The sequence below is a fragment of the Aquarana catesbeiana genome, linkage group LG04 (assembly GCF_042186555.1).
Source record: "Aquarana catesbeiana isolate 2022-GZ linkage group LG04, ASM4218655v1, whole genome shotgun sequence".
NCBI classification, from domain to species: Eukaryota; Metazoa; Chordata; class Amphibia; order Anura; family Ranidae; genus Aquarana; species Aquarana catesbeiana.
In genome coordinates, this window is record NC_133327.1 from 11,561,910 (window position 1) to 11,588,769 (window position 26,860).

General features: G+C 43.6%; 1 protein-coding gene across 7 annotated transcripts in view; it reads right to left on the bottom strand.

Annotated features, from left to right (window-relative positions):
- Positions 1 to 26,860, bottom strand: part of MSRA (methionine sulfoxide reductase A) — a 433,629-nt gene that overhangs the window by 292,389 nt on the left and 114,380 nt on the right. Inside the window, exon 1 of one of the 7 annotated variants that reach the window (XM_073624834.1) lies at positions 20,986 to 21,338. The exons of the other annotated variants lie outside the window; for them this stretch is intronic. The gene's annotated coding sequence lies outside the window, so the exon portion shown is untranslated. Of the gene's footprint in view, positions 1 to 20,985; positions 21,339 to 26,860 lie in introns of those variants that run through there. 7 annotated transcript variants of the gene reach the window in all.

Below are 26,860 nucleotides of genomic sequence, written 5' to 3' on the forward strand. Positions count from 1 at the left end.
AAAGGAAGTCAATCTCGCCGCTTTTATCGGCGAGATTGACACCTCGCAAGCCCCGTTACGGGGCATACCAGGCCCTTAGGTCTGGTATGGATTGTAAGGGGAACCCCCTACGCCGAAAAAACGGCGTGGGGTCCCCCCCAAAATCCATACCAGACCCCCATCCGAGCACGCAGCCCGGCCGGTCAGGAAAGGGGGTGGGGACGAGCGTTTTTTCGGCGTAGGGGGTTCCCCTTAAAATCCATACCAGACCTAAGGTGCCTGGGTATGCCCCGCGCTCGCCGCAATAGGAAAATTTGTTTTTCCTATTGCAGCGAGCGCGAGATAAAGTACCCTGCCCTTGCGTCGTATCTGGTCCATCGGACCAGCATACAGACGAACGGGCTTTCCGTCGGGAACGGAGTCCGGCGGAGTTACGACGTAAAGATTTGAAGCAAGTTTCAAATCTAAGTCCGTCGGTTTTCCAACCGAAACGGTCCGTCGGAAGTCCGATGTAGCCCACACACGGTCGGATTGTCCGCCGGATTCGGTCGGAAAGTCCGCCCGTGTGTATGCGGCATAAGTTCTGGCCTCCCTTTAAAGTGCACAAATGAGATCTGGTGTGCACAGTATAAACCCGAGCTTCAATGCTGACTAAAGACCATGCGATGGTGAAAGTTCAAGCCTGATGATTTCACCCCTTTAGAAGAATCTCTATGTTGACAACAAACAGGACAGATGCTAAAGCAATGTATGCCCAGGCATGAAGTTCTGGCCTCCCTTTGAAGTTCACTAATGAGGCCAGGTGTGCACAGTATAAACCCGAGCAGAGTGAAGAACATCTGATGGGGAAAGTTCAAGCCTGATGGTGACACCTCTTCTGCCCTGGTGCCTCTTAAAATAGAGAAGCGTTCCTGTGCTATCAAGGCAATTCTTCCATAAGTGTTTAATCCGAGTCTGCACGGAAGGGGGCCTGTCACCCCTTCACACATATACTTTCAAGAAAACAATGCTAATCCATACAACAGGAACAAAGGCTTTGATCTGACAACTCACTGCCTACAACCATCACCTCGGCATATCTCATTACAAAGCTGCCTATGGGCAAAATGACAATAAACTTCACCTTGACACATATGTATTGTTTTAATATATGGGCTTCTCTTGGTTAAGACTTTACAGAGTTGAAGAGTCCCGAGGTCAGCATATAATGACTTGTTGAAAAGTCAATTCAGACAGATATGGCCATTAATGTCATCACCGTCCTCAAATCTTTATAAATGACCGAGTATCGTCTGACATTTTCTAGCTCCGGGGGAACACAGGTAGCAAAAAATCCTGTCCATTTCCACAATCTGTCTCCAAGAGACGGAGGTGGACTTCATTTCTTCTTCTCATTATCTCAATATCAGGTTGCCGGTCCACCCAGGACAAAATTAATTATTTTAGGATGGATTTCTGCTGGAAGCCATGGACTCATAAAGGTAATCTATTTATCTTCATATTTCCATGTTCAGTAGAACTCATTTTATTTATTCTTTTGGTGCTAACCTCAAGAAACTGCTCCGTCAAAGTGCACCCGTACTGTGCTAGACACCTTTCTTCAGTCTTGATAGATTAGCTACACTATACTGTCAAAAGTATTGGGACACCTGCCTTTACATGCACATGACATTTAATGGCATTCCTGTCTTAGTCTGTAGGGTTCAATGGTGAGTTGGCCCACCCTTTGTAGTTATAACAGCTTCAACTCTTCTGGGAAGGCTGTCCACAAGGTTTAGGAGTGTGTCTATGAGAATGTTTGACCATTCTTCCAGAAGCGCATTTGTGAGGTTAGGTACTGATGTTGGATGAGAAGGCCTGGCTTGCAGTTTCTATTCTAATTCATCACAAAGGTGTTCTATCGGTTACGATCAAGACTCTGTGCAGGCCAGTCAAGTTCCTCCACGTTCCTCCAAGTTCCTCCACAAACTCACTCATTCATGTCTTTATGGACCCAAGTTCCTCCACAAACTCACTCATTCATGTCTTTATGGACCCAAGTTCCTCCACAAACTCACTCATTCATGTCTTTATGGACCCAAGTTCCTCCACAAACTCACTCATTCATGTCTTTATGGACCCAAGTTCCTCCACAAACTCACTCATTCATGTCTTTATGGACCTTGCTTGGAACAGGAAGGTCCATAAAGACATGAATGAGTGAGTTTGTGGAGGAACTTGGAGGAACGTGGAGGAACTTGACTGTTCCCACAAAGTTGGAAGCATGAAATTGTCCAAAATGTCTTGGTATGCTGACGCCTTAAGTGTTCCCTTCACTGGAACTAAGGGGCCAAGCCCAACCCCTGAAAAACAACCCCGCACCATAATCCCCCCTCCACCAAATGATTTGGGCCAGTGTACAATTCGAGGTCCATAAAAACGTGGATGAGCGACTTTTGCGGTGGAGGAACTTGACTGGCCTGAGTCCGGACCTCAACCCGATAGAACACCTTTGAAATGAATTTGAGCAGAGACTGCGACCCAGGCCGTCTCGTCCAACATCAGTGCCTGACCTCACAAATGCGCTTCTGGAAGAATGGTCAAACATTCCCATAGACACACTCCTGAAGCTTGTGGACAGAAGAGTTAAAGCTGTTGTAGCTGCAAAGGGTGGGCCAACTCAATATTAAACCCTATGGACTAAGACTGGGATGCCATTAACCTCTTCCGGACCGTCCACTGCACATTTACTGCGGCAGGGAGGCCCGGCTGCAAGAAACAACATAAATGCACATTGTCTCTTCTCCTGGGTCTAGGGCGCACTCGTCTGCCGCCGGCAACCCACTCCCGCTGTGATTGGATACAGTGGGTGTCAAACAGCGAGTCTAGCGGACGCGATGTCCCCCGGGCCCGACAATCATTGACAGGAGAGGCAGAATGGCGGTCTGCCTCTGTAAACAAGGCAGACCGCCGTTCTGTCAGAGAGGAAAATGGAGATCTTGTGTTTCTGCTAAGCAGAGACACGGATCTCTGTTTTCCTCCGGTTAAGCAGTCCCCCACGCAGTTAGGAGCACATTTAACCCTTTGATCGCCCCTGATGTTAACCCCTTCCCTGCCAGTGTCATTAGTACAGTGAGAGTGATTTTTTTTTAGAAACTGATCACTGTATTAGTGTCACTTTTGTCAGCCGCAATCCCGCTAAAAAAAAAAAAGCGCTGATTGCCGCCATTACTAGTAAAAATAAAAATGCCATAAAAATAACACATAGTTTGTGGACACTCTAACGTTTGCACAAACCAATCATTATAGGCTTAATGTTTTTTTTTTTTTTTTTTTTTTTTTTTTACCAAAAACATGTAGCAGAGTACATATTAGCCTAAATTGACGAATAAATTAGATTTTTTACATTTTTTTATTGTGTGTGTTTTATAGCAAAAAAGTAAAAAATATAGTTTTTTTTTTTTCAAAATTGTCTGTCTTTTTTTTGGTGATCAAATACCACCAAAAAAAAAAAAAAAAAAGGCTCTATTTCTGTGAAAAAAGATATAAATCTTGTTTGGGTACAGTGCTGCATGACCACGCAATTGTTGGTTAACGTAACGCAGTGCCGTATAGCAAAAAATGGCCTGGTCAGGAAGGAGGGGGGAGGGTAAAACCTTCTGGGGCTGAAGTGGTTAAAGTTCACGTGTGTGTAGAGGCAGGCGTCGCAATACTTTTGGTAATATAAATATAGCGTAGATGATAAAAAAAAAAAATCTTTCAAATGTTTACTTATTTCAAGAGATACAACAGCCCCGAATCCCATGGCGGCCAGTCATATAACCAAATGTTGACAGATCACATGATCTCAGCTGAAGGGGGTAACCAGAATTAACTACTTCAGCTCCGGGAAGGTTTTACCCCCCCCCTTCATGACCAGGGCATTTTGTGCTATTCAGCACTGCGCTACTTTAAATGGCAATTGCGCGGCCATGCAACACTGTACGCAAATGAAATTTTTATCTTTTTTTTTTTACACAAATAGAGCTTTCTTTTAGTGGTATTTGATTCCCAATGGTTTTTATTATTTTTTTGCGATATAAATGAAAAAAGACTAATAATTTAAAAAAACAAAAAACAAAAAAAACGAGTACTTTCCGTCATAAAACATACCCAATAAAATCAAATTTTGGCGTAAATTTAGGCCAAAATGTATTCTGCTACATGTCTTTGGTAAAAAAGAGAAAAAAAAAAAATCCCAATAAGTGTATATCATGTGTAAAAGTTAGCGTCCACAAAATATGGTATATATTAGAGAATTTATCAATCATTCTGTGAGGCCATTAAAATATCAGGAGAGTACAAATACCCCCCAAATTACCCCCTTTTGGAAAGTAGGCATTTAGTAAGAGACTTGGCAAGTTTTTTGAAATTGCAATTTTGTTTGTCACAATTTTTTGGGCATGAAGGGCCTGGTATGGATTGTGGGGGAGGGGGGGGGGTCAACACTGTTTTTTTATTTTTAATGAAGCCCCCTTTTTTTTTATACCTTCTGCTGTCAGCTGAAAATCCCTGGATGACAGCAGGGATGAGCCACTGGTTGTTGTTATAATGCTGGCGGGTGCTGGCAAACAGTGACCAGCGATAAAAACACATGCAAAATGCATATGTGTAGCGAAAAATTTTAACGCAATGCATTAAAAACGTACTGTGCATTTTTGAAAAATGCATGGCGAGTTTTTAAGCACACCAGTGTGAAAGGACGCTTATATAGGAGAAGGCTTGTGTCTTATTGGTGAGTATTTTGTATGTACAGGGTGGAGGACATGGACTTTTATTCATTAATACAAGTTGGACATTTATTTCTATTTCTAGCACTTTTACCTAATAAAGGGTAATCAAAGTAAAATAAGAAAAAATACATAATTGCCTGAAGTTTCAATTCTCAATTGTTTCATCCCGTTTCTTTAAATTTCCCCATACCTATCTTGGAATTATCCCAGAGATCTCCATCTGCATTCATTTCTTTTATGCCTGTGTCTACAATTCATTCTGCTCTCTTAGTATCTCCCTTTGTACAGTAGTCTCCAATTCAGATGCACTGATGACAAGTGATAAGTTTGAGTGAAAGAACAGATCCCTGGCATCCCTTTAGATGAGCATGTGCCTCCCTCCTGGTCATTGGATGGTGCAGACTTTAGCTGTGTTGATCAATTGCTTGATTACTGTTTCAGAAGCAGGTCTGAGAACATAAATAAGCAACTGATGGGCAGACTATATAGCTAAAGTCTAAACTGGGGGTCTCCAAAGTTTTCAGTATGAGGACCACGCTGCATAATTTAAAATAATCTCAGGCTGAAATTTGTCCATCAGAGTCTCCTCCCTTACATTCAGGAATGCCCATCAGAGTCCCCCTTTACATCCAGGCGTACCCATGAGAGTCACCTCTTACATCCAGGAGTGTCCATCAGAGTCTCCTCCCTTACATTCAGGAGTGCCCATCAGAGTCCCCCCTTTACATCCAGGCGTGCCCATCAGAGACGTTTGCGTACATCCAGGAGTGCCCATCAAACTCCCCCCTTACATCCAGTAGTGCCTATTACAGAATTCATCTTACATAAAAGTGTGGCCATCAAAGCCCCCCCCTTTCTTACACCAGGAGTGCCCATCAGAGTCTGCCCTAACATGCAGGGGTGCCCATGAGAGTTCCCCTTTACATCCAGGCATGCTCATGAGAGTCACCTCTTATATCCAGGAGTGCCCATCAGAGATGTTCTTACATCCAGGAGTGCCCTTCAAACTCCCCCCTTACACCCAGTACTGCCTATCACAGAGTCTATTCTACATGAAGGTGTGGCCGTCAAAGCCCCCCCTCCCCCTTTTACACCCAGGAGTGCCCATCAGAGTCCCCCTTTACATCCAGGCATGCCCATCAAAATCCCCCCTACATCTGAGGTAAATGCTGGGGGTATATCAATCACGACAACCAACAATGGCTGTATGATCTGCACTAGGGACGGGGGGGGGGGGGGGGGGTCACAGTTGGCTGGCTGGCAGTCGATGTGCCAGTCTCTGTATTACGATACACAGACCTGTGCATCCACTGCCAGCCATTCGGGGTATTTTCACAGACAGTTTCTATAAGCCAGATAAAATCTTGTATTGGGCCGGAAGTGGCCAATGGGTCATAGTTTGGAGACCTCTGCTCTACACCATCCATTGGCCAGCTCCCTCCCTGGCACATGCGTGTCTAAAGGATGCTGTTCTTTCACTTTGGTAATCAGTAAGAAGCTGTTGTACCACAGCCCTTCCTCCATTCCTGCCAACTGTAGAGTCAGAAATACTAAAAAATAGCAGCTGCAGCTTTTTTTTTATAAACTGAGGAGTCTCATATTTTGGAAATCTTATGTAGAAAAGGATTCTCTGTTGTTTCATAGTCTTCTATATAATGCACAGGGGAGTATAGGACTGAGGTGGATGACTTCTATAAATCAACCAGAGATCAGCACACCCATCTTCTTTGGTTTATCCTTTCTTCTACCTACAACATCAAACTTTAGAGTTTCAAATTCAGATAACCACTGATCTTAACTTCTACGGGCTGGATCTGGAATACTTGATGAAAAGCAATTGATCCAAACTCTTCAAGCTAGTCCAAAACAGCCGAGCCAGGAAAACATTCTACTTCATTAAATCGGTGCAGAGGATTAGCGGAGAGCTATTCAACCACAGACATCAGAGAGGAAAGAGTTTGGCCGGGCTACGCTGTCATCGTGTACCCCTTTTCTTCTCCTTTCTATCAGACCCTCTGAGATCTCCTGCCCACTGTGTGCATAGAAAAAGACACAGAACATGGACCAATCCCTACAGTGTCTTCTCTCCGCCGTGCCTTCATGTCAGCCCCTCAAATTGTTCTTGTCCAACAATGAAGAGGAAGGGGCAAAGAACATAGACTGGCCACTACAGAGCCTTCTTTCCTTTACATCAAACCCTCTGACTGTTCCTGCCCACTGCATGCATGGAAAGAGACACAGGACATTGACCCTCCCCTGCAGAGCCTTCTCTCCCACTTGCCTCAACGTCAGCCCCTCCAATTGTACCTGCCCACTGCATGCATGGAAAGAGACACAGAACATTGACCCTCCCCTGCAGAGCCTTCTCTCCCACTTGCCTCTACGTCAGCACCTCCAATTTTTCCTGCCCACTGCATGCATGGGAAGAGACACAGAACATAGACCAGCCCCTGCAGAGGCTTCTCTCTTTCTTGACTTTACATTAGCCTCCAATTATTCTTGCCCACTACGTGCCAAGTAAGGGGCAGAGAACATAAATCAGCCCCTAGAGAGCCTTCTCTCCCATCGGGCATTACATCAGCTCCTCTGATCATTCACTTCCACCGCATGCAAAGGAAAGGGCACAGAATATAGACCAACCCTTAGGGAGCCTTTTCTCCCAACTTTTCAACCGCAGACATCAGAGAGGAAAGAGTTTGGGCCCGGCTACGCTCTCCTCGTGTACGCCTTTTCTTCTCCTTTACATCAGACCCTCTGATTGCTCCTGCCCACTGCATGCATAGAAAAAGACACAGAACATGGACCAATCCCTAAAGAGTCTTCTCTCCGCTGTACCTTCACGTCAGCCCCTCAAATTGTTCTTGTCCAACAATGAAGAGGAAGTGGCAAAGAACATAGACTGGACACTACAGAGCCTTCTTTCCTTTACATCAAACCCTCCGAGTGTTCCTGCCCACTGCATGCATGGAAAGAGACACAGAACATGGACCCTCCCCTGCAGAGCCTTCTCTCCCACTTGCCTCTATGTCAGCACCTCCAACTGTTCCTGCCCACTGCATGCATGGGAAGAGACACACAACATAGACCAGCCCCTGCAGAGCCTTCTCTCCTTCTTGACTTTACATTAGCCTCCAATTATTCCTGCCCACTACGTGCCAAGGAAGGGGCAGAGAACATAAATTAGCCCCTAGAGAGCTTTCTCTCCCATCGGGAATTACATCAGCTCCTCTGATCATTCACTTCCACCGCATGCAAAAGAAAGGACACAGAACATAGACCAGCCCTTAGGGAGCCTTTTCTCCCAACTTTTCAACCGCAGACATCAGAGAGGAAAGAGTTTGGCCCAGCTACGCTCTCCTCGTGTACGCCTTTTCTTCTCCTTTACATCAGACCCTCTGATTGCTCCTGCCCACTGCATGCATAGAAAAAGACACAGAATATGGACCAATCTCTACAGATTCTTCTCTCCTCCGTACCTTCACGTCAGTCCCTTAAATTGTTCTTGTCCAACAATGAAGAGGAAGGGGCAAAGAACATGGACTGGCCACTACAGAGCCTTCTTTCCTTTACATCAAACCCTCCGACTGTTCCTGCCCACTGCATACATGGTCTGCATAGTCACTGCATAGTCACGAGACCACTCATAGATAACTAAAAATAAAGGTATTTATAGAATGATTTTTAAACAAATTTAGAAAGAAGGTTACAAGGCAGCGTTAGTGCCTTAGGGCCATGAGGGCTGTCAGTTGTATTTAGAATATAAAAAGACTGTTGTCAGCAGGGATTTTTTTTCTCAGAATAGGTGCAGGAACTCCCCCCTTCTGAGTCACTTCTAGTCTCCATCCCCTACCCACCCTTCATAACCACCTGTTTTAGAGGATACAGAGCCAAGTATAATTTTGTGGTGCTAAGTAATTTGCATGGGATTCATTAACGATAACAAGCAATAAAATAGACCTCCCCCCCCAACAACAACAGAGTCTCCCCCGCAACAAAATATCACCCCAGCAATATTTTTCCGGGACAGCTTGTTCTTTTGCTGAAGTTTAAAAATACTGAATCTATGGGCAGGATCAACAGGTACTAAAACAAAAAATCCCAGACAGAGGTTCTATACCTTCCTGGGGAACAGTTGCAGTGCAGTGTACGTCGTCCACTAGGAGTAGAGGCCTGCCTTAAGGTTGAGTATTCCCCCACGGCAGCCCCATCCTTGTCGCAAGGTATTGACACTAAGTAAAGGTACCCCTTGTGTGTGTGTAAAATCACCCTGTAACCAAATACCGTAAATAATGTAGCCAGGGTAGGCCTCTCATGAATCTTTTCTTGGTGCCCAACGAGGAGGGAAACGCGAAGGACATGAGAAAAAACAAGCACGCCCCTACCCTTGCAGAGATTTTCACTTTCTGTATTTGTTCTTTCTGAAATGGTAAAGTTGACCATGATTGAAACTTTTAGAGTGATGCATTTTTTTTCAGGTGTGTTTCTTGTGCATAGGTTTTTTTTTTTAGTTTTTAGCACAGGGTGCTTCTAAAATGTGATGGAGGCTCTGTATATATAAACATAATGGCAGCCATATTTGCTCCTTACATAAAAAAAATACCTGACCTATATAATCTTCTTAGACATCCTATTCCAAAACGTTGGCCATTAATAGGGAGTTGCCCCTCGTCTTCCCAATCTCTATAACCCAGAGTCTAAAACATTCCCCACTCTTTAGGCTGGGTCCATACTTAATTCGGATGCGGCTCACAGCAGGGGTCCGGTGCATCTCTGTTCCCTGTTTCAGGGAAGAATCAGGCTTGAATTTTTGTCTGGATTCGGACCTGGAACAGGGCCAAAGACGCACACAGGGCCCCTGTGCAATCTGCCCCCCCTCCCCCCGAAATTGTGTGAACCAGCTCTGTTAAGAGCCGGTCACAGTCTCCCATCATGCGAATTTGCCAATTTGTATAAGTGTGAACCCAGCCTTAGGGAACACTTTCCACAAGATCTTGGAGGGTGTCTGTGGGCATTTGTGCACATTTTTTGGGTCAGGTATTGATGTTTGCCTGAGAAGATCTGACTCACAGCTGGCATTCCAATTCACCCCAAAGAAGTTCAGTAGGGTTGAGATCTGGGCTTCGTGTAGGCCACCCAGGTTCCTCCATGCCAAACTGGTCAAACCATGTCTTTATGGAGCTGGCTTTGTACACAGGGGCACAGTCATGCAGGAACAGAAAGGGGTCTTCACCAAACTGTTACCGCAAGGTTGGAAGAGCACAATTATCTACAGTGTCTCAGTATGATGTAGTATTACCAGTATGCTACAATGGAAATACCTAAACTCAAACATTTGGAGGGGGGTCAAACTACTTTTGGCCATATTGTTGTGTATCTAGCTTTGCTGTACTACACATTAACTGCACTTTAGTCTTCCACTCATCTTCATGCAGGACCACAAGGGTGCAAGCACTGACTGAAACCATTTATTCTCTAAATCTCATAATGTATGTACAACCAACACTTTTTTTTTTTGGATAGGATAGGCAATGTTTAAAGCTGAGCTGACCTCTAGCCTTCCCTTCAATCTTGCTTGGTTCTACAGACACCACTCATGTACTGAAGTTGATTACTCTGATTTCTCTGCACACTGTGAGTTTTCCAAAATGAACGCTGCATTACTTACTCCTAACCTCTGAACTCTGCATTACTTATTCCTGACCTCTGGACTCTGCATTACTTACTCCTGACCTCTGGACTCTGCATTACTTACTCCTGACCTCTGGACTCTGCATTACTTACTCCTGACCTCTGGACTCTGCATTACTTACTCCTGACCTCTGGACTCTGCATTACTTACTCCTGACCTCTGGACTCTGCATTACTTACTCCTGACCTCTGAAATCTGCATTACTTACTTCTGACCTCTGAAATCTGCATTACTCACTCCTGAGTAGAGATGCACTGTCGGCTACCTGGCGGGATCGGCAGATGGGTTGGGACAAGGATCCCGAACACACCGGAGCCTATTCCTACTCCTGAACTCTGTATTACGTACTACTCACTCCTGCACTCTGTATTACATAATACTAATCTCTGCACTCTGCATTACATGCTACTGACCCCAGCACAGGCAGTTATCAGCTCACAAGATCTCCAATAGGATCGACAAATTTTTTTTTTTTTTTTAGCTCGGCTTCAGCTCCTCCTAGCCCCCTTTTAAATATCTATCTGGTTCCTCTTGCAATCCAGCACTGTGCCATCTGCATCAGGGCTTGCCTTCTCTTCCCTCTACAGGCACAGAGACAGCAGTGGGAGCCACCAAGAGAAAAGGAGGGAGTTGGGGGGGGGGCAAATCTCGCTGTGCATGTCTATGGAGGCACACAACTCTGCTCTGGAGCATGGCTCTTGATTGCCCCCATAGCAAGCAACTTGCTATGGGGGCACTAAGAAGAGGCGGAGCAGGAAGCCACGGTGGAGTACCCCAGGAAAGGAAGTAAGGAGCAAGTAACATAAAAAAGTAATCATTCAGAACCGCTTTAAGTGCAGTTTATGGATGCAGCCATGTGCTTTATTTTACTCATTGTAGTGTGTTGACATATATATATTGAATTTCTCTTTCTGAGCATTTCTATTGTATAGCATATATTGAAAACAAGCAAAAATACATGATAATTGTGTGTTACCAGTCATTCATAGGCCTGCAAATAAAGTGAGCCAGAACTGGTCCAAAACAGCAGTGCAGGGCCCTTCTGGTGACTCCAAGTGCCTTTGTTAATCATCAACTCAAGTCCCTGTGGACACCCATAGGATACCAGGTCCAGATTGCTCATAGAGCTTCAACCTTTCATGTCAAATTTCAGCCCAACCCTCTGTCATTCAACTGTCAAAGCCACTATGGCCTCCAGAGGATCTAACAGCTAACAGTTCAATGGCAATCACCAAAAATATTGTATTATGGTAACCGTGTGGGTAATACTTATAACCATAGTATCTGTTGTATTTACATTTTTTTCCACATTTACAGGCGGGCCAAGCCGTCCAGCAAAAATTGCAGTTATGGAGGTTGGGACAAACCATATATCACTGCTGGAGGTGCTCACAACCATTAGCTTTTATTCAAATAATTTAGACCTTGGAAAAAATCAATGTTCTAGCTGTTTAAAACGTTTAAGCTGGAGTTGGGCTTTAATTTTTTCTTTATGTGAAACCAATCACTGAAATCTCACAAAAGCTTTAACATGTTAATTCAATTCCAAAAGTCATTATTTTTTTTAAATTCTGCAGTTTTTGTTAAAATAATCCCTGGCGGTCCAGCCCTTCCTGTTAGAGGGTGACAACGGTCTGTCCCTGTCTCCCAAATATTCTCCTGCGTTGTCACCCTGTCACGTGGGCTTCCAGAGGGGACTACAAATGGCTGTTTCAACACAGATTATTTTGGAAGGGCGGCAAAAAAACCTCCCCCCTCACTCGCACCACCGCCATTAACACCAATTACCCAACCCCCGCGCGGGAGACAATCGGGGGGCCGGGATACAGCCACCCCTCGCGCGAGACAGCCGCAAGGCCGCAATCCCATCCCTCCTCCCCCCCCATGAGAGACAGTCGGGAGGTAGCGATCCCCCCAACCCCTGTGGGAGACAGTTGGGAGGCCTTACCGTGAGGAGGCAGAAGGGAGCTGAGCTGGGAGCCGAGATGCAGCAACGGAAGAGCCAGGGCTTACTCCTCCAGGCGGAACAAGGAGTGGCAGGGGGCTTCTCCTCCCAGCCAAACAGGAAGTGGATCCTGAGACTCCCTGGCCAATCGGGTCTCAGGAGCTGCTTCCTTATTGGCCGCGAGGAGAATCAGGGAGACAATAGCGAATATTAATTCACTATTGTCACACAAGTGGGTGGACTCAGGGCGCAAGTCCACCCCAAGTCCACCCTTTTTGAAGCCAATTAGAGCCTCCGGCTCTAATCATGTGCTTCAAAGAAAAAAAACCCATTGGAATGGAGATTAGGGGCCGGGCGCATGGATTAGGGGGGGCGGCACCCCTGCGCCCCTAATGGATGGGCCACCACTGTAATCATCACATCCATCCCTGTAGACCCCCCATTGGATTCTAGGTCCAGGCTGCTCAACCTTCCATGACAACTTTCAGCCCAACCCTTTGTCATTCAAATGTGCTTTAGCAAACTAAATGTCATTCAGTTAGGGTTTACATCTATTTTAATCCCATGTGATTACCAAAATGCAATATTTTCTGCTACAGTGATACATGTGCAACTGCATGTCCATCTATGACTATCCACAGGAAGTTGAAAATCAAAGCATCTACTAGAAGGATCAAATCCTCTGTTGCAGGGGGGGGGGGGGGGTCTTAGATAAGCAACAAATGCTGCATTATTAGTAATGGCAGGCTCCTTCACATATACCACTTTATTATCAGACTGGAAGTCCTGCAGATGCCCTGCATATAGCCCAAAGGTACATAACAGGACTTCCCAAATGACTCACATTTTGGGGTTCTGTTAACCTTTCTGACTTAAAGTGTAACTCAACCCACCAACAAAAACATGTAATATATTGTAGCCTACCAGTCCTTAGATGTGGTGGCTACATTAGTTTTCTTCTTTCAATTTTTTTATCCTTTATTTTCCCAACTGGGGATTCTGCCAGTAACACGCCTCCTGCCCCTTTGTGTCTATACTCCTTTCTCCATGGCATCAATGGAGGGAGCCATGTCTGTCATCTGGGTTGGACTTCATTCATGTCTACCTTCGTTCAACTCCATTACATTGGAGATTGGTGGGACTACCTTAAAGAAGAACTCCAGGAATGAGATTAGTTTAAACACTTACTTTGGGCCAGCTTGGCTCAAACTAATTATCCAGATGTCACCTACATGTGACCAACGGTGAAGCTGTAATTCATTGTTGAACCCTTATGTTTGGGCCAGCTTGGCTCGAATTAATTATCCAGATGCCACCTTCGTGTGGCCACCGATGAAGCTGTAATTCACCTTTGAAGCCTATTCTGTGTACAGTCAATGGTGTCCTCTTTGGTCCGTGCTTGGTGACCAAACATAGAGCATCACTCACTCCCACACCTACCCCACTCAGGGGAAACTTTGTATTTTTTAAATGAATACAAGGCGTGCTGTGATTGGTCGAGGTAAAAAAGGAGAGGTAGATGACATCATCTCTGCCTCGGCCAACCAGAATGCTACTCTATGTTTGCTGCACAGGGGGAAGTCACCTGAGCACACGCTGGAAGAAGACGCCACTCACAACTTCGCCATCGGCCACTTGAAGGTGGCATCTGGATAATTCATTTGAGCCAAGCTGGCCCCAAGTAAGTGTTTAAACTAGTCTCATTTCTGGAGTTCCTCTTTAATTATATAATAAGAGAATTGATTGAAAGAAATATTGACTCATTTTTCCATTGATAATTCAGATAAATTGTTCCCAACTGGACTATTGACCCTTGAGATCCTCTGCAGCCCTTCCCAGCATATGGGATGTGTATGCACACAAGTTTATAGAGTTTTTATTGGATTGGGTTGATAATTATATTTGATGCACAATATAAGTTATGCTGATCTATAGATTTTAACACATGAGAGTATCTATATGCATGTAATAAAAAGGTCTAGCTAAATAATTGTAGATACCTCCTGCTTTCTCTTAAAGAAGTAGACTGTTGGTCCAAGAAATGTGTAGAGCAATATTGTTAAGTCTTCCCACTTTATAGTCCTCCTTGAAAGATTCAATATGATTGGATGCAATACAGTACTGTGAAATTTATAAATCTGATACTGTGTCTGGTGTTGGTGAGTTTCAAAGACATGTGTCCTCTGCTACTGTCTAGTGACTGCCATGTCTTCAAGGAAATTCTAATCGACATCAAAGGACTATGCACTGTGAATGTAGGTAATAGTATGGGTGTTCCCAAATCAGGAGTGAGGCACAATTTCATCATAACACTTTCAATGTGGGCTCTTTGTACGCTCTGGGTTCCACCAGAGTTTTGGTAAGTCTAGGTTAGCGGCCTTATAATAGTTTGGAATGTTAGGAGCATCATTGCTTCCACTACTCTGGTGTAGGAAATTAAGCTTCTTATTAACTCTTTTCCCTTGCCAAATAAAGTTTTGGTGAATATTTTGTAGCGCATTTAGAAACATGGTAGGCGGCAGTATGATAACAAGGGCGGAAAACACATAGTAGTATGTCCCAAACGTTCTACCCCAAAGCAACCCTTGAAATAATTTTCACATCCCAAGGAACCCCTGCTAAGATTAGTCCATTGGTGGTAATTAGAAATATGTCCTTTACATTGGTGATTGGTGGAATGAATTTCCCTCTTATAGTGTTGGTTGAAAAGTAACCCTTACAAAGAGCTTAAAAAATCATTGGTGTCATGTTACTGGTTCTGCCAAGTGGTGAAGGAGCTGGATCTATGAAGGCACCTCAGATGGAAGGCCAATTAGCTCAAGGAACCCCTAGCAACCTCTGTAGAAACCCTAGTTGGGAATAGCTGATCTATAGGTTCTTAGGTAATATTTTTACTATAACTATTCTACCCATTCCAGGAGACAACTGGGTGATCATAACAGGCTTGGAGACCACTAGCTATAGCATTAGAAAGGCTCCCACTGACCAGCAGGATAAGTACACGAGCAGGCCACACTGGCAGATGGCGCGGGGTCTAAGCACTAACTGGTTTTCACCATAACTCTTGATGGTGAAGACTGGTTTTGCTTCATGCTGGTGCCAGGTCATGGTTCTTAACATCGCCCCAACAGGAGTTAAGTAAGCCAGGGTAAAGTGACAGTAGTAGCAGGTAGGCATCAAGCAGAAGCATAATCAGTCTACATGCCAAAGATCAGTAACAAGTGGATGGAGGTTGGGATCAAGTGGAAGCGTAGTTGAGGAACAAGCCAAAGGTGGTTAACGAGTGGTAGATAGGGACGGGAGCAGAAATCAAAGGAGCAAGATATCGGCTAGAGAAGAGCACAATCATTTAGCAAACAGGAAGTGCCGAGACATGACTTATATCAGAAAGTTCATGGGAGGAGTTCAAAGTTCATCAGAAACAAGTTTGTCCAATGAATCAGAGAGGGAGCTGTCCCCCAACTCGGGTGGTACAGCCAGAAGAGCTAGAGCCAGACACTGAAGTCATAGGTTTAGATCCGGACCCTGGCAATATTCCCTACACAATTGTTAAGAGGAGTAAGTAGTTACAAGTGAAGGTACATTGACCAGGATAGGTTATTTGAATTCCTAAATAAGGGACCCTTTTTTCAACTCATCAATAGGGAAATTTGATTAGAAGCCGATGTTTGGTAGTGGTAGGAAAACCCAAGTCAATAAGTGATTATGTTCTGTTGACTTTGTAATTTTGAAACTTTACCCAATTCTGATAACCTATTCGGAACTTCTGAAAAGGATATATCGATGGCTAGGATAGAGCTACATTATCTGCATATAGGCCTATAGTATGTGTTTCCTCCCCAATTTGCACTCCATAAATGTTCGGCAAAGTTTGTACGAGTTCGGCCAGGGGCTCCATCATGAGAGCAAAAATAAATATACCTGGCCAGTGTAGATAGTGGGCCTCCCTGCCTGGTTTAAGTTGAAATTTGGAAGGAGTGTGAAAGATGGCCAGGTGTATATTTTTATGTATATTTTTGCGCTTGGTGTAAAATAAACGGGGTGTTGATAGGCTATAGGCAAGGAGGTTACAATACAAGTTCATAAACAGGTGACGGTAGAACACCAATCATCAGTGCAATGTTGTTTAACATTTTTTTGTAATAAAAACTATTTTTGATTTTAACATATGTCTTTGGGTCTGTATGGGGTACATCAAAAGTCCTGTTTTTATTTTTTAATATTTTATGTAAAATTTTTTGGGATGATGGTAAGGTCAAACAATGTCAACTTTTATAGAATCCTTAAAACTTTGTTCTAAAGTCTGCAAATTTATTGGATTTATTTACACAATAAAAAATAAGGTTTTTGCTCGGTCTTTTCAGCTAGCTAGAGGAGGACAGAACGACATGACATTTCTGGCAGGATCAACAGGTATTTTCTATACTTGCTGAAAATGCACTTTTTTTACTTCTTTAAGGTAGCCCCATCAATCTACAATGCAATGGAGCTGAACAAAAGCAGATGTTTGAAGTCCAGCCTGGGTGACAGCCATGGCTCCCTCAATAGATTCCATTGAGAAATGGGTATGGACACAAGGGGGCAGGAAGTGCGATACTGGTAGGATCACTAAAAGACAAATAAGTGAAAAAAAAGGATGAAAGATGAAAAAGAGGTACTAGGTATTACATGGCAGCTGTGATGGACAAAAGAACATCAGGGGATCGCAGAAGAGGTGAGTATTAGGGTCGAGGGTAAGGGGGCCAAACGGCCAAAGCAACAATGTCTCTTCAAGAAGTCGTCTGACCCATTGCAGCCCCTCCAGGTCTCTTGCTGAATTTAGCCACACAAGTCCAGAGGGGGGAAAGAAGAAAACAAAATAGGAAAAGGGCCATCACAGTTGAGGCCCAGTGCTGTCCCATCACTAACCCTGCTGCCCTAGGCACTGGGCCATGCACCCCATTATGGCAAATATACATCTGCCTTTTAGTCTGGAGATCTGCTGCACAGTGGGAAACCACAAGTCTGTCTATACTTACCTGAAGCTGTGCACAAATCTTGTTTTATGTGGCCTCAATTACCCAATTTTCTCCATGTTCAGGATCAAGGAAGCCTTGAGCTCTCCAGCTTTGGAACTCTGCCAACCCCCTGATCACCTAATTTCCCTTGTGTCTAATGAATTTCACAGATCACTGCAAAAACTGGAAAAAAGTGGAACTTCTGACAATTTCCTTTAAAGTATGGTGGGGATGGACTAGAAATGGGATAGGCAAACTAAGACATGCCTACAAGTAAGAAATGTCATTTTCATTGGCACCCGCAAGGATCTTCCGCCTACATATACAGTGCTTCTGTCGCAGGCTGTAACTCACAGCTCATCAGGCTGTCAATTATAATGCCTGTCCTGCCCATCTGGGCCCAGCATATTTGTAGTCCCGCCTGCAGCTGCATACATCACTGCATGAGGAAGCCTGTCTGCCTCTCTCCTTACTGCTCCTAGTGGAACTGCCAGCTTCAGCAAGTATGACAGTAGAACCCTTACCCTTATGATGGTGCAGGATCTGAGTGGTGAAGGTGTGGAATGAGGGTAATCTGGGGTGTAAAAGTGAAGGAATTAGGTGATCTGAGATATGAATGTAAAGGAATTGGAGCGATCTGAGATATGAATGTGTAGGAATTGAGGTGATCTGAGGTACAGGAATTGGAGTTGATCTGAGGTGGGGTGGTGCAAAAACTGGGGCTAATCTGAGGTGTGAAAGTGCAGAAACTGGCTCTGATCTCAGGTGTGAAGGTGCAGGAATTAGGGCTCATCCAAGGTGTGAAGGTGCAGAAATTGTGTGATCTGAGGTGTGAAGGTACAGGAATTTGGGGATGATCTGAGGTGTGAAAGGAAAGTGTGGGAACTAGAAATAATTTGAGGTATGTACAGTACCTGCTGCCGATATTGTGTTTTCAGCACGATGGGATGGAAATCACCACTGTGAGGCTGTGCTTCTCGCGTTTGCCGCGCATCCATAGGAATCCATTGGGGGTAGCGAGCGGGAGGAGCGACAGAGCTCCGCGCTGGCTCCTGCGACGGGGCTCGCAGGTATCAATCTCGCCGCTAACAGCAGCGAGATTGACACAATATCGGCGGCACCTACTGTAGGTGCAGGAATTGGGGCTGATCTGAGGTATGAAGGTGCAAGAATTGCGGTTGTCTGAGGTCTGAAGGTACAGAAATTGGGTCATCTGAGGTGTGAAGGTGCAGGAATTGGGGTGATCTGAGGTGTGAAGGTGTAGGAATTGGGGTGATATGAGGTGTGAAAGTGCAGGAATTGGGCTGATCTCAGGTGTGAAGGGGCAGGAACTGGGGCTGATCTGAAATCTGAAGGTACAGAAAATAGGGCTGATCTGAAGCGTGGTGGTGGGGAATTGGGACTGATCTGAGGTGTGAAGGTACAGGAGTTGGGGCTTCTCAGAGGCTAAAAGTGCAGGAATTGGGGCTGATCTGAGGTGTGAAGGTGCAAGAATTGTGGTGATCTGAGGTCTGAAGATACATCAATTGAGTGATTTGAGTTGTGAAGGTGGAGAAATCAGGACTCATCTGAGGTCTGATGCTGCAGGAATTGGGGCTGATCGGAGGTGTCCACTGGCATGCCAGTTGTCTAATGATTGTAAAGTCATACCTAATGTGGAAAAGGTGTCTGACCCTTGGTCAAGACTCATTTATTGTCATCTGTGATACAATTTATCTATGATCTCAGGTGTGAAGGTGCAGGAACTGGGGCTGATCTGATGTCTGAAGCTGAAAGAATTTAAGTTGATCTGAGGTCTGAAGGTGCAGGAATTGGGGCTGATCTGGGGTCGGAGTGCAGGATATGGCGCTGATCTGTGGTCGGATGGTGCAGGAATTGGGACTGATGTGAGGTGTTAAAGTTCAGGAACTGGGACTGATCTGAGGTATGAAGGTACAAGAATTGGGGCTGATCTGAGGTGTGAAGGTGCGGGAACTAGAACTGATCTGAGGTATATAGGTGCAGGAATTGGGGCTGATCTGAGGTGTGAAGGTGCAGGAATTGGGGTGATTTTAGGTGTGAGGGTGCGGGAATTGGGGCTCACCTGAGGTGTAAAGGTGCAGAAATTGGGGTGATCTGAGGTGTAAAGGTGCAGAAACTGGGGCTGATCTGATGTCTGAAGGTGCAGGAACTGGTTCTGATCTGAGGTGTGGTTGTGCGGGAACTGGGATTGATCTGAGGTGTGAAGGTGCAGGAATTGGGACTTCTCGGGGGGCTAAAAGTGCAGGAATTGAGGCTGATCTGAAGTGGGAAGGTGCAGGAATTGAGGCTAATCTAAAGTGGGAAGATGCAGCAGTTTGGACTGATCTGAGTTGTGAAGGTGCAGGAATTGTGGTGATCTGAGGTCTGAAGGTGCAGCAATTGGGTTATTTAAGGTGTGAAGGTGGAGAAATTAGGGCTCATCTGAGGTCTGATGCTGCAGGAATTGGAGGTGATCTGAGGTCTACAGCTCACTACTGTTCACTGGCATGCCAGTTGTATAATGATTGTAAAGTCACAGCTAATAAGGTGGCTGACCCTTGGTCGAGACTCATTTATTGTTGTCTGTGATATCATTTATCTCTCTTCCTATCTCAGAAATGGTGGTCACTGAGACAGAAAGTGTGAGGAGATGCCCACAATGTGGACAGAGTAGAGCAATATGAAAGGTAGGCTTTTATTGCCATCTCAGGCCCCTGTTGGCGACACTCAAAACAGGAAGTGAGGAAAATATATTCTTGATTAGTTAGATGGCAATAAAAACCAGGCAACCTTTCCAAAATATAAAAATGATCCAGATATTTTTTTTTAGTTAATATACCAGAAGGAATATTTACAGAAAAAAGTCTCCTACAGTCTTTTTGCCAAAAACAGATCTCAATACATACTTCTAAAACCCCAAAATATATGAAAAACTGTGCTCCAGTCCTACAGAGGAGCAAAGTAGAAAACAAAAGTCAAGGACACTTGAGGTCACACACATACACAATCCAGTCTATGAACAGTAAAGTTAAGCTATTAGAGAAGTATTAACACCTAATCAATCAAAATGCGAAGGACAACAAAGTCCAGTAACAACATATTGGTTTTTACCAGTTTACAGCAGACAGTGTTTGGTTAGTATGATTAATGGACCACCAATACTTTTGCAACTTGTTGGTTTTTTACCAGTTTACCACCTACAGTGTCCTTCCTTATATTTAAAATTAAATAAATAAATAAATAAATAAACTTAATTCATGACTATCCCTTGAAATATGGCACATTTTACCTTCACCAAACTGTGACATAACGGAAGAGTCACCTCTACACCAACGGCACCATACCCAAAAGTCTCCAACAACAAGTAACATCACTTCGTAATTAGATAAGGCCCAAAGTTTCTTTCTATGCATCAGGAACAACAACAAAAAAGGCAACATAATAAACCGAAAAAGAAACCAAAGCACTGAAATGAATCACACATCAAAAAAAAAAAAACAAGAAACCTAGAAGCACAATTTCACCTCTTTCCAATGAGTCTGGTGCAAAATAACTCAAAATTTACATTTAGTAACAACAACAAAAAACCCATTAAAATAATAACAAAAAAAAAAAAAAACATACAAAGTGCCAATGCTCACGGTTCACGATTGCCCTTCAGGTGCTGTAAGAATGTCTTTCATTCTCCCAGTCTGCCTTTGCTCTTGTCCCTTATTGCAGGATGGGAAGGCAGTGATACCGACAGCAGCTCCAAGAGGAAACTGTTGCTTCCAGAGTTAAAAAAAAAAAGAGAAAACTTTACTTTCCAGGCGCATTTTTTGAGGATCAAACTCAACTGAGACACTTCATTAGAACGAGTTTATCCGTAAAATAAAAGAAAAAAAATTACAGAAGGCCTTTGCGATCCGCTAGCGTCCCTCAAGCCAGATCAAAAAATTCTTTCTTTTTCTGTGTTAAATTAAAAAAAAACTCTTCTTTTTTTTTAAAAAAAGTCTGTCCAGCGACATCAGATTTATTTTTTTGTAAATAAAGCTGTTCAGAGTATAAAAAAAAAAAAAAAAAAAAAAAAAGCTGCCCCTCCAGACAAATTGCCGCTTGCAAGCATTATTTACAAACTATTTTTTTTTTTATTTTTACGAACTATATTGAATAGGGAATATTATCTATCGATTTAGAAAAAGTCCGGAAGGGATAAGAATGGGCAACAATAAAAGCTTCTAAGTTTGCGGTACAACAAATAAAAAAAAGTTCCGATATTTTTTTTTTTTTTTCTTTTTTATCCCAGAACGATTTTGTTTCCTGAAGCTCAAGCCGAGAAGGCAGACAAAAGAAACTGATTTGACTGAGCACTGCCAAGTCTTGCCTTTTTCCCCCTCTTCTCTGAACACTCTCCTTTTCCTCTCCCAGCATGGCAATCTTCCCAAATCCCAAGCAGGCTTGGCGAGGCTCCAGGATGTGCCAGGCTGCTTCAAGTCCTTGTCTCCAAAAAAGATGCCCTTTGCGGATCAGTTCATATATTAAAAGAAAGGAAAAAAAAAAAAGAAGCGAAACAAAAAACCCCACAAACACAAAGGATAAAAAAGAAACAAGTTAACAAAAAAAAAAAAAGAATGACGGATGGAAAATGAGAATCAGTTAACCAAATCTGGTATTGACAAACCTCTCGTCAGCCAAAATAACACCTGATTCTCGTCGAGGGGGACGCGGATGTGTCGCGGAGGCCAAATATATATGTATTTTTTTCAATAAGCCAGGATGTCGTGTTTGGAGCCATTTGTTATTCAGTGATAAGAAATCTGTTCTGTGTCTGCAAATGTCCGCATGCGACACAACCTGCTGTAAGCCAAAAAATCTTTTGGGGGAGGAGGAGGAGAGACAGAGAGGGGTGTGCGTGAGTGTGTTTAACTTTAACAAGTGCCATATACTTCGAAAAAATCTTTCATGGATGAGCTGCTGAGAATCATGGGGGGCGTTTTAATATTTGGAGGGGGTCTTTGAGTTTTAATTAGCGAGAAGTACCGGGTGGCTGTTTTCGTACAGATGTCTGGCGTTTTTTTTTTTTGGCATACGAAAACAATACAGGAGCACAACTGGAACGCACATTATCAGTACCCCTATGCTGGGTGAAGGATTATGGTGATGTGGACAAGCACATTAACTGGATCGTATAAATGTGCCAGAATACATATCAGAGCTGGACAAACCTCTAGAGTCCACATTGGCAAACCTTAAAAAATTACAGCAGCCAAACAACTTTTTGGAGCTTTTTCTATTGTTCTTAGTGGAAGCATGGTTCCTGGTTTCTTAAAAATCTCTACCAGCCATGGCTCAGCATCTCAGGTTCGATTATGGTGCCATTTAAAGTTGGCACCCATAGGTTCCTCCTCGCACTTTAAGCTTTTTGCAAGACCCAAGAAAATATTGGGGTGCTCTGATGAGGAAATGGCAGTCGGTCCAAGTTGTTGCTGGCTCTGGCCCATTCTTTCTGCATTCCATGCTTTACAATTGGCCCATCACTATGATGGGTAGCCTCACTAACCAATAGCCAAGCACAAGAGAGGGGGGGTCAGGACAGACAGCTAAACAACTTTTTGGAGCTTTTTCTATTGTTCTTAGTGGAAGCATGGTTCTGGTTGACTAAAAAATCTCTACTGACTATGGCTCATAAATCATCTCAACTTCTCTTATGGTGCCATCTCAAGTTGGCACCCATAGGCTCCTGCTCGCACTTTCAGCTTTTTGCAAGAACCAAGAATTTAGTGGGGTGCTCTGATGAGGAACTGGCAGTTGCTTCATGTTGTTGCTGGCTCTGACCTACCTTTTCTGCATTCCATGCTTTACGTTTGGCCCATCACTATGATGGACAGCCTTACTAACCAATAGCTAAGCATAGGAAAGAGTGGGCCAGGACAGGCAGCTAAACAACTTTTTGGAGCTTTTTTTATTGTTCTTAGTGGAAGTATGGTTCCAGGATTCCTTAAAAATTTCTACTGGCTATGGCATATCACCTCAACTTCTCTTATGGTGCCATCTCCAGTTGACACCCATAGGTTCCTGCTCGCACTTTAAGCTTTTTGCAAGACCCAAGAAAATATTGGTGTGCTCTGATGAGGAAATTGCAGTCGGTCCAAGTTGTTGCTGGCTCTGGCCCATTCTTTCTGCGTTCCATGCTTTACAATTGGCCCATCACTATGGTGGGTAACCTCACTAACCAATAGCCAAGCACAAGAGAGGGCGGGTCAGGACAGACAGCTAAACAACCTTTTGGAGCTTTTTCTATTGTTCTTAGTGGAAGCATGGTTCTGGTTGACTAAAAAATCTCTACTGACTATGGCTCATAAATCATCTCAACTTCTCTTATGGTGCCATCTCAAGTTGGCACCCATAGGCTCCTGCTTGCACTTTCAGCTTTTTGCTAGAACCAAGAATTTAGTGGGGTGCGCTGATGAGGAACTGGCAGTTGCTTCATGTTGTTGTTGGCTCTGGCCAACCCTTTCTGCATTCCATGCTTTACGATTGGCCCATCACTATGATGTACAGCCTTACTAACCAATAGCTAAGCACAGGAAAGGGTGGGCCAGAACAGGCAGCTAAACAACTTTTTTGAGCTTTTTTTATTGTTCTTAGTGGAAGTATGGTTCCTGGATTCCTTAAAAATCTCTACTGGCCATGGTTCATCAACTATACCTTAATTATGGTGCCATCTGAAGTTGACACCCATAGGCTCCTGCTCGCACTTTCAGCTTTTTGCAAGACCCAAGAAATTAGTGCTCTGACGAGGAAGTGGCAATCAGTCCATGTGGTTGCTGGCTCTGGCCTACCGATTTTGCATTCTATGCTTTATGTTTGGCCGATCACGATGATGGACAGTCTCACTAACCAGTAGCCAAGCACAGGAAGGGGTGGGCTAGGACAGGGGACCATGGTATCCATATCAAAGATCTTTTTTGATGTCCCCTGGAAGTGCCATCTACATTTAGGATTCTGTTTTAGATCATGTATATATCATATGTTAATTCTGATCCTTGGAACATGGTACAAGTATGTAGCTAGAGAAATTATGCCATGTCTAATTTGGATACCTGTTCTAAATCAATGACTCAAATAAAGGATTTGAATGACAGCTTTGGTACCTTTACCTTTCCAAACAGCAAATCGCTACATGATTATTAGAGATATCTTAGAATCTATACTACAAGTCCAAAAAAAATTACACTCCAAACAGCCATAAAACGTGACAATGGCTGGTGCAATGGTTGGTATAGTATGGTATGGTGGTATACTAAAGTCCAAAACAGCAAACACTAAAAGTAAGAAATGGGACATTTGTCACAAAATGCAACATTCTGGGTCCTCTGAGGACCATTTACTCAGGCATTATTGACATAGTTGTTATAGTATGGTGCTATACTAATGGTTGATGACATTAAACAAGTCTAAGCAGCAAACCATCAAAGTACAAAATGGGACATTTGACACAAAGTGCATTTTTGATTTCTTTGAGGACCAATTCCTTGGACTTCATGGCTTGGTTTGTGCTCTGACATGCACTGTTAATTGTGGGACCTTATATAGACAGGTGTTTGCCTTTACAAATCATGTCCAATCAACTGAATTGACCAGGTGGACTCCAATCAAGTTGTAGAAACATCTCAAAAATGATCAGTGGAAACAGGATGCAGCTGAGCTCAATTTTGAGTGTCATGGCAAAGGCTGTGAATACTTATGTTCCTGATTATTTTTTTTATAAATTTGTAAAGATTTCATTTTTTTAAACAAACTTCGTTCACATTGTCATTATGGGGTATTTGTTTGTAGAATTTTGAGGAAAATAATGAATTTAATCCATTTTGGAATAAGGCTGTAACATGACAAAATGTGGAAAAAGTGAAGTGCTGTGAATACTTTCCGGATGCACTGTATTTTAATGGTTTATTTTTATCAGTTTACTAAATGCAAAGTGAGCGAACAGAAGAAAAATTAAAATCAAATTAATATTTGGTGTGACTGCCCTTTGGTTTCAAACCAGCATCAATTTCTACAATTGCACACTTTGTACACTTGCACAAAGTCAATGAATTTGTAGGGTTAGATTCAGGTGTACGATTAACCAATTATACCAAGTAGGTGCTATCGATCATCAGTATCATATGTGGGTTGAAACACAGTCATTAACTGAAACAGAAACAGCTGTGTATGAGGCTTAAAGTGAGGAACAACCAAACTCTGCTAAGGTGAGGTTTTGAAACACAGTATCATGTCACAGGTCAAACACCATCTTGTCAATATTCCTTTCGCTCACATTCCTGGCAAGTATGGCTCTTGAAATGGTGGGTGCTGCAGCGATTACCAGTTGGGTCCTGGAAAAGCAAGCAAGTGTACATATTCGCCAGCACACCATGGATCGACAACTTCCGTCCAAAGGTTTCTTTTATCGAAAGAGATCACATCACAGAAATAAGTGCAATGTTTCAAAGCCACGCAGGGCCCCTTCGTCAGGCTTGTACACTAGGTCAAACACCATGGCAAGACTGGGCACAGCAACAAGACACAAGGTATTTATACTGCATTTGCACGGTGTCTCCCAGACAAAGATGTCAAAGCAGACTGGGGTTTCAAGGTGTGCTGTTAAAGCTCTTTTGAAAAAGCATAAAACAACATTGAGCACTGCAGACACAATGGTCAGCCAAGGAAACAATGCAGCAGATGAAAGACACATTATGCTTACTTCCCTTCGACATTGGAAGATGTCCAGCAGTGCCATGAGCACAGAATTGGTGGAAACCAGTGGGACCCAGGTACACCCATCTACTGTTTGGAGAAGTCTGGCCAGAAGTGGTTTTCATGGAAGAACTGTGGCCAAAAGGCCACACCTCCGACATGGAAACTAGGCTAAGCGACCTAACTATGCATGAAAACATAGGAACTGGGGTGCAGAAAAATGGCAGCAGGTGCTCTGGACTGATGTGAAATATTTGGCAGTAGCAGTTGGCAGTTTGTTGGTGAAGAGCTGGAGAGCGGTACAATAATGAGTGCCTACAGGCCATAGTAAAGCATGACAGGTTTCTTGCAAGTTTGGAGCTGCATTTCCGCAAATGGAGTTCGAGATTTGGTCAGGATCAATGGTGTCCTCAATGCTGACAAATACAGGCAGATCCATCATGTCATATCATCAAGGAGGTGTGTGATTGGCCCCAAATTTATTCTGCAGCAGGACAACCACCCCAAACGCACAGCCAATGTCATTAAGAATTATCTGCAGTGTAAAGAAAAATAAGGAGTACTTGAAGTGATGGTTTGGCCCCCACAGAGCCCTAATCTCACCATCATGGAGTCTGTCCAACCATTGGAAATGGTACTATTTGTACTAAAGTAAAAAATATGCAACATACGTTTGTAAAATGTGACAATGAAATAAAGTGTTTGTTCACCAATGCCAGAGGTCTGCCAGGCAAATTAGGTGAGTTGAAAGCTCTGGTGCACGAGGAGAACTATGATC